The following is an 8,136-nucleotide window of genomic DNA, read 5'->3' on the forward strand; positions in this document are numbered from 1 at the left end:
AAATGACCCAAGACTTTGTCAAACTCGAACGTTTCGACAAAGGAAATTTCAAGCGCTGGCAGAAGAAGCTGCACTTCATTTTGACATCACTCAAAGTGGTCCATGTTCTCACAACTCTAAAGCCGTCAGCAAATGAAAATGAAACTTTGGCGGAGGCTCGTGCAAGGATGAAGTGGGAACAGGATGACTACATTTGCAAAGGGCACATCCTAAATGCTATGTCAGATACACTATTTGACATATATCAAGGCATGGGATCAGCAAGTGAAATCTGGAATGCACTTGAAGCCAAATACTTGGCGGAAGACGCTAGTAGTAAGAAATTCACTGTGAGTCAATTTTTAAATTTTAAAATGGTAGATGATAAGTCTGTTATTGATCAATTACATGAAATACAACATGTAATTAATCAAATTCATTTGCAAGGCATCCTTCTTGATGATTCCTTCATTGTCCCGTCAATTATTGACAAACTTCCACCAAATTGGAAAGACTTTAGAAAAAGTCTAAAACACAAGAAAGAGGAAATGTCTATTGAAGACTTGGCTCAATGCCTCAGGATTGAGGAAGAGTCAAGAATCAGAGACAAGAAAGAAAATGAAACTGTATCCTCTAAGATCCATTTGGTGGAAAATGTCAAGAATTCGAACCAACAAAGAAAAGGCAATTGGAAGAGAAACAAACACCCTGAAAAGAATACTAATAAGAATAAGAAAAGAAAGGGTGCTTGTTTCAACTGTGGCAAACCAGGCCATTACAAGAGTGAGTGCCGACTTCTTAAGGATAAGAAGTCGGGTGCACCAACAGACAAAGAAAAGTTTGTCGCCATGATTTCAGAGGCAAATATGCTTGAAGATGGCAATGATTGGTGGATTGACTCTGGTGCGACGATGCATGTCTGTAAAGACAGGAACCTGTTTTCAACTTATGAAACAGTTGAAGATGGAAGCGTGTTATACATGGGAAATTCGTCGACAGCAGAAGTCAAAGGGAAGGGCAAGGTGGAACTTGAGTTCACATCCGGCAAGCGACTCACTCTAACCGGTGTCTACCATGTACCAGAAGTTAGAAAGAACTTAGTGTCTGGAAGCATTATCAACAAGAATGGCTTCAAACTTGTATTTGAATCTGACAAGTTCATTCTTTCTAAGGGGGGTACTTTTGTTGGGAAGGGATATATGTATGAAGGGATGTTCAAACTTAATATCAATAAAGTGAATGTCTTTGCTTATGTTTTGGATTCTTCTTTATCTTTATGGCATAATCGTTTAGGACATGTAAATACTGAAAAAATGAATGATATGGTTAAGTTAACCTTAATTCCTAAATATGAAAATGACTTAGTAGATAGATGTAAAACATGCATGCAAACCAAGATAATTACTAAGTCATTTCCTAAAGTAGATAGAACTTCTAACTTGTTAGATTTAATTCATAGTGATGTATGTGACATTCATAGTGTTCCCACAAAGGGAGGTAAAAAGTACTTTGTTACATTTATTGATGATTATTCTAAGTACTGTTATGTTTATCTACTTAGTCATAAAGATGAGGTTTTAGAAAAATTTAAGATTTATAAAACTGAAGTAGAAAACCAATGTATAACAAGCATTAAATGTATCAGATCAGATAGAGGTGGTGAATATCACTTTCCTCATTTCTGTGAATCAGTAGGCATAGTCCATGAAACTTCTGCCCCTTATACACCACAACAAAATGGTGTAGCAGAAAGGAAGAATATGACACTTACTGAAATGATTAATGCTATGCTTGTTAATTCTGGTTTAAATAAAAGTTTTTGGGGTGAAGCCTTACTTACAGCTTGTCACATTTTGAATAGGGTACCAAGTAAGAAATCTGATATAACCCCTTATGAATTGTGGAAGAAAAGGAAACCAAACTTAAGTTACCTTAAAGTTTGGGGTTGTAGATCTATAGTTAAAGTCCCTAAACCTAAGTTAAGGAAATTAGGTGAAAAGGGTATTGAGTGTATCTTTTTGGGATATGCTAGTCACAGTAAGGCCTATAGGTTCTTAGTTATAGAACCCAATGATTTTATAGATGTCAATACCATAATTGAATCTAGAGATGCCTTTTTCTATGAAAATAGGTTCACTTCAATTCCTAAAGAAATTGAACCTACAACTTCTGTAGATCATCATTTAGAATCACAAACAGAAGTTGGTGAACCTAGTGTACAACCTAGTAAAATAAGAAGAAGCTCAAGAGATAGAAGGGATAGGAGTTTTGGCCCTGACTTTGTAACCTACCTGGTAGAAGGGACAAGGGAAAAACTCCAAGGTTCTATCTTGTTAAACTTTAGCATAGAAAGTGACCCTCAAACCTATGGAGAAGCCATAAAGTCACAAGATGCTGCTTTTTGGAAAGAAGCAATTAATGACGAAATGGATTCTATCATGGGTAATAAAACTTGGATTTTGGTTGATCTACCACCTGCGTCTAAACCTATAGGATGTAAATGGATCTTCAAGAAGAAGATCAAAGTAGATGGGACCATAGAAAAGTTTAAGGCAAGGTTAGTTGCCAAAGGGTTTACTCAAAAACCCGGTATTGATTTCTTTGACACATATGCACCTGTTGCTAGGATTTCTACCATTAGAGTGTTGATTGCCCTTGCTTCCATATACAAACTTCACATTCACCAGATGGATGTTAAAACCGCATTCTTAAATGGTGAACTTGATGAAGAAGTGTATATGGAACAACCTGAGGGATTTATTCTGCCAGGCCAAGAGCATAAAGTATGTAAGCTTATCAAATCTTTGTATGGGCTTAAGCAAGCCCCTAAACAATGGCATGAAAGATTTGATAAAGTCTTAGTGTCAAATGGTTATAAGATACATGAGTCAGATAAATGTATATACAGTAAATTTAAGGGTGGCAAAGGTGTTGTTATTTGTTTATATGTTGATGACATGTTAATTTTTAGTACCGATATTGAAAGCATTCAAAGTACTAAATCATATCTTTCTCAAAACTTTGATATGAAAGATATGGGTGAAGCTGATGTGATTTTGGGTATTAGAATCATAAGACAGAATAATGGTCTTATTCTAACACAATCACATTATATTGAGAAAGTTCTCAAAAAGTTTAACCATTTTGAATGTTCACCCATTTCAACACCTTTTGACCCAAATATAAAGTTGTATCTTAATACTGGTAGGACTATCTCTCAACTAGGGTATGCTAGTGTAATTGGTAGTCTTATGTATGCTATGACTTGTACTAGGCCAGACATAGCATATGTTGTAGGTAAACTTAGTAGGTTTACCAGTAATCCTAGTTTTTCTCATTGGAATGCAGTCTATAGAGTTTTAAAATATTTAAAGAAAACTATAGACTATGGTTTATGTTATAGTGGGTATCCAACTGTAATAGAAGGATACTCTGATGCTAGTTGGATAACTGAGCGTATAGACCATTTATCAACCAGTGGGTGGATTTTCACCCTTGGTGGGGGAGCAGTCTCCTGGGCCTCTAAGAAACAGACATGCATAACAACTTCAACTATGGAAGCAGAGTTTATAGCTCTGGCAGCATGCTGTAAAGAGGCGGAATGGCTTCGGAATTTGTTATTGGAAATTCCGTTATGGTCTAAACCAATGCCATCGATTTATGTCCATTGTGATAGTCAGGCCACACTATTAAGGGCATATAATCATGTTTATAATGGTAAGTCCAGACATATAGGACTTAGACATAGTGCTATAAGAGAGTTACTTACTAATGGAGTAGTAACTATTGATTTTGTGAGATCGAGCCAAAACTTGGCCGATCCATTCACTAAAGCTCTTGCAAGAGATCTGGTGTGTAAAACATCATTAGGGATGGGGTTAAAGCCATTAACCAATAGTCACCAATGATGGAACATCAACTCAACACTTGAATAAACATCAAGTCTTGAGTTCAATGAGTCCAAGTACATCATATGGAGTGATTGCAAGCACTATAATCTGTATTATTTGCCATCCCAAGGTAAAGTGCTTGGTACCTGTAATGTTTAAAAGGAGAAGGCTGAGTATTTAAACTCTTAATAGGCTTATAACATATTGTTGGAGTGTCTTAGTTACAGGGGCACTCTTGATAAGCCTACCTATGTGAGTGTGGAAGTGGTGCCGCTTCCTATGAGACCTGGCTAGTCTCTAGAGCGCTCATGAAACCAAGATATAGACACAAGGCCAGTTCATGTGTCGGTTTTAGAAATTGCCCAAAGAGGTGAAATCTTGTGTGTGAGACGTATCCGGTTAACCAAATAGAATAGCTAGTTCAAAGATACGTCTACTATGCAATTCTGGTTAACTTTGATATGTCCTCACTAAGTGAAGGTTCAAATCGAGAGATACCTTCATCTATGCATAAGATTTCCAAGCCTGATGAGAAAATTTTCTTTGATTTTGAAAATGGTGGGGGATTGTTAGAGATTTTGCATTTTCAAAATCATGTATATTACATGTTTTAGTGTTTTGGAAAATGTTTTATCAAAAGCGTTTGGGAAAAAGAAAAAGTTTTCTTGGAAATATTTGCTTTTACAAAAGGATGTAGAAGTGTAGTTGAAAAAGATAGTTCCACATCGGATGAGAGAAAAGAAAGAGAAGGGCTTATAAAGCACTACCTTTTCTAACTCTTGTTGATTGCACATTGGGTTGAACCCATGGTTGGACCCGCGGGACGGTGCAACGCACCGTTCGCACACGCGCACGCGCGCGCGCGGCGTGGGCAATGGGCTATAGGGCGCATAGTGGCGCTTTATTGGCGCTTTTTTAGGCGCACTTTGCACTTCGCACGTACGCAACGTCGCGAGGAGCGATTGGAGCCTTTAATTTTTCCAGATTTGATCTGCACCGTTGGATCAAGATGAAGATGGACCGGTCGGATGGGTGGGTCAAATGGTTCGCAGGCCCATCAAGCCGAATGGTTCAGTTGGGTTGGGCTTCGGTTCGGGCCTAACGGTGGGCCCGTTTCGGTTCGGGCCTAACGGTCGGCCCAACGGGCCCATGACTCCAACGGTCAAAGGGTGTGATCAAATGGGTTGTGTCCCTTCCCCCAACGGTCATGTGCCAAGGGGGTGCGATCCACACCATAGATGGTTGATCTAACGATGACTGGGTTGGAGAGAGGTTTTACTCAAGCCAACAGTCACATCTAGGATCGATCAGGACCGTTCAATATCAATGGGTGCGATCTAACGGTCAGGTTTCAAACATTCTGGAAAGGTGCCCTGTAGAGGTGTTTTTCACACTGAAAAGACACCAGATGGTCTATAAAAATGTGCAAACTTCAGTCATTTAATATAGAAATCGAATTGGCAATTCTGACTGATTTTACACTCTCTTCTACACTCCTACAAAAATCCCCAAGTATTTCTACATACTGTTTTTTCTTTTGTTTACTGTTCTAGATACTGTTTTTCTGCAGAAACAGAATCTAGAGATTTCTCTAAGGCTTGAAATTTCGGAAGGGCATTTCGGGTTTGATTCCGCTAGTGCTACGCGTCATCAAACATTAGTAGGGCTTCCCTACTAGGCTTCATTGTATCTTGGAGGCAATTCGCGGATCCCCTTTGCACACTACTAGTGGGGGCGAATCTTGTCTTAAGGAAAGTGATATCACGCCTTGAAGCAACAAGTTTCTGTTTTCTATCATCAACAGTACCCTCAACAAATTTTCCAACAGAAACAACCTTTATTTCCTTCGAGGAAGGGTTGGAATCAACGTCCTTGCTACGACAAATCCCTAAGTAAAAAGCCTGTTAAGGACATGGACATCCTCCGCAGGCGAGTAGAGAAGTACATCAACCATGAAGAGCACATTTCCACGTACGAGGATGCAAGGCCATTTTTTTTCTGCGCACTGACTGACAGACTATGGAAATAGCCCGTCGCCAACATAATGACCACCCCCACCCGAAATGCAAGGCAACGTCCAAATAGTCGCACCCCACTAATGCCACCTGAGAAAATGGACTGAGAGAGACTTGGCTAGTGGCCTGTCTGACTCCGCTCATCAGGGCAAGTGATGGATAAAAGCAAGTACTTCCAATTTCATCGTGTGTATGCACATGAAACAAAAAGCTACATGAAGCTAAAAGTTTAGATTGAGGAGCTTATCCAACTCGGATATCTGTAGAACTATGTGACGATGCACGCCCGGGAGTGACCGCAACCTTAGCATCTCTATGTCACCCAACGTGACTCCTGTGCCCAACTACGCACTCTAGCGGGAGAGTCTACCCCTTAAACACGTCCTCTTATTTCGTACCTGACAACGCAATCCCGCGGCCACCCGCGATGCGCGACTTCTTTTCTCCAAAGGTCCATATGTATCTCGGCACTTAGTGCCCCTATAAATCTCCTAGTTACCAGCTCGGACCTACTTCCACTCCACCAACAAACATTGATGGCTTTCACTAAAAAAGAGATCTTCTTAATTCAAGTGAAGATCCCACTGCTACAACCCGATCTTCACAACTCTGGTGAAGATCCCACTGTTACAACCCGATCTTCACAACTCTGGTGAAGATCGCACCTCGGAGTTGTGAAGATCGCACCTCAGATATAGCTCTACATCTTCCGGATATAATAAAGAAGATGAAAAACACAATGCCTCTCGCAAGGTGGATACAACAACAAGCTCACAACCACTTTTCTCTCTCAAATGATAGTACAATTTGAGGCCTAGGATCTAATCCCTTCGAGAAATCGCAAATTGAGGACTGTGGGTATTAAACACTCATTAAGATAATCAAAATATGTTTTGGAGTGATAATCTTACATCCCAAGGGGTTATAACACCCTTTACAGCCAAACCAGCTCAAACTAGCCATTTTAAGGCACCCACGAATGACTACAAATGGCTCGTTTTAACTAATCCCAATCACTGTGCATATTTAAAAAAGCCAATTTGGCGCTCACGGCTGGCCGAGATGGTCGCTGGAGAGTTTATGAATTGTTTTAAAAAAATTTGCACAGCTAACTTGTAAAATTCATGTCTCTCACATTTCTCATCAGACTTTGACGTTCTTATGCTCTATGGAAAGGTAAGAGAGAGCGCTATATGTTAAAAATACTTTCAAAACTATTTTAAAATTCTTTAGACCTATTATCTATAAGATATTGGCCTATGGCTAACCAAGCAAATGCAAATTTGATGCCCTTTTCACATTTAAGCTCACTCCGACACTTGGAATTTGGGTCCATTTAATTTCTTTTATTTGTTAATCATAGTTGGAACTCTTTTAGGATACCCCTGAGTACCTCTAAGTGAGATCCTTTGGGGATTATATTATTACATCCTTCAATATTGTTCTTCATTCTTCAAGTCTTAGTCTTCTCTCCATGGATCTTCTTCACTTATCTTTGGTTACTTGATCTTCATGATTGGTCCAAGCCTTAATCCATGCTCCTTGACTTTGTTCCTTGTCAACTAAAGCATAAAATTCAATAGTAAAACTTAACGAATCAACTTGTGTTTGGAATCATCAAAACAATACAAGAAGAATGCCAAGGGTTAGACCATTGGGCTTGCACAAGATATACAAACCCGACCAGATTCCTCCAAGAGCTGGGTAAAATATGAATTAGGACAAGCCTATAATGGCTACCAATTGCTACGAAGAAGGGTGAATAGGAAATCTAAAGCGAGCATTGAGGGTGTCCTCATAGATGCATAACTCAGACGACCAAGAACGACTACACCCAGTAGGGAGAGGCAACCTAATTTCTATAGACGCGTGTATATTCTACCAAGCCCTAATTCTACCTAGGTTTTCACCAGCGATAGGGCTCAACCAGAGCCCCGACCTCGGGGGTCAGGTCGTACTCCATTGCCATACCTCCGAAGTCCTCTCTAATGAACCAACCTGCCATGCAGCGAGAAGGGAGGCACGTGAAGCAACCCCCTCCGAGTGAGAAGAAAAGTATCCGGTCGAAGAGCCCGGATTAGAAGATTTCGACCTAGAGTCGAAACCCGAGCTAGAACTCGAAGACATGATAGAAAGAAAAGAATGCGAATGAAAGAGAAATGGAAGGCGAGCATACCTGACCGCTCAGGAAGACGAAGAAATCAACCTGACTCGACCATGCTGGGAGTCGTGAAGGATGCGTTGACGGAACC

The sequence above is a fragment of the Tasmannia lanceolata genome, unplaced genomic scaffold (genome assembly GCF_043159265.1).
Source record: "Tasmannia lanceolata isolate RefF3 unplaced genomic scaffold, GAP_Taslan_0.1 ptg000007l, whole genome shotgun sequence".
Lineage (NCBI taxonomy): Eukaryota > Viridiplantae > Streptophyta > Magnoliopsida > Canellales > Winteraceae > Tasmannia > Tasmannia lanceolata.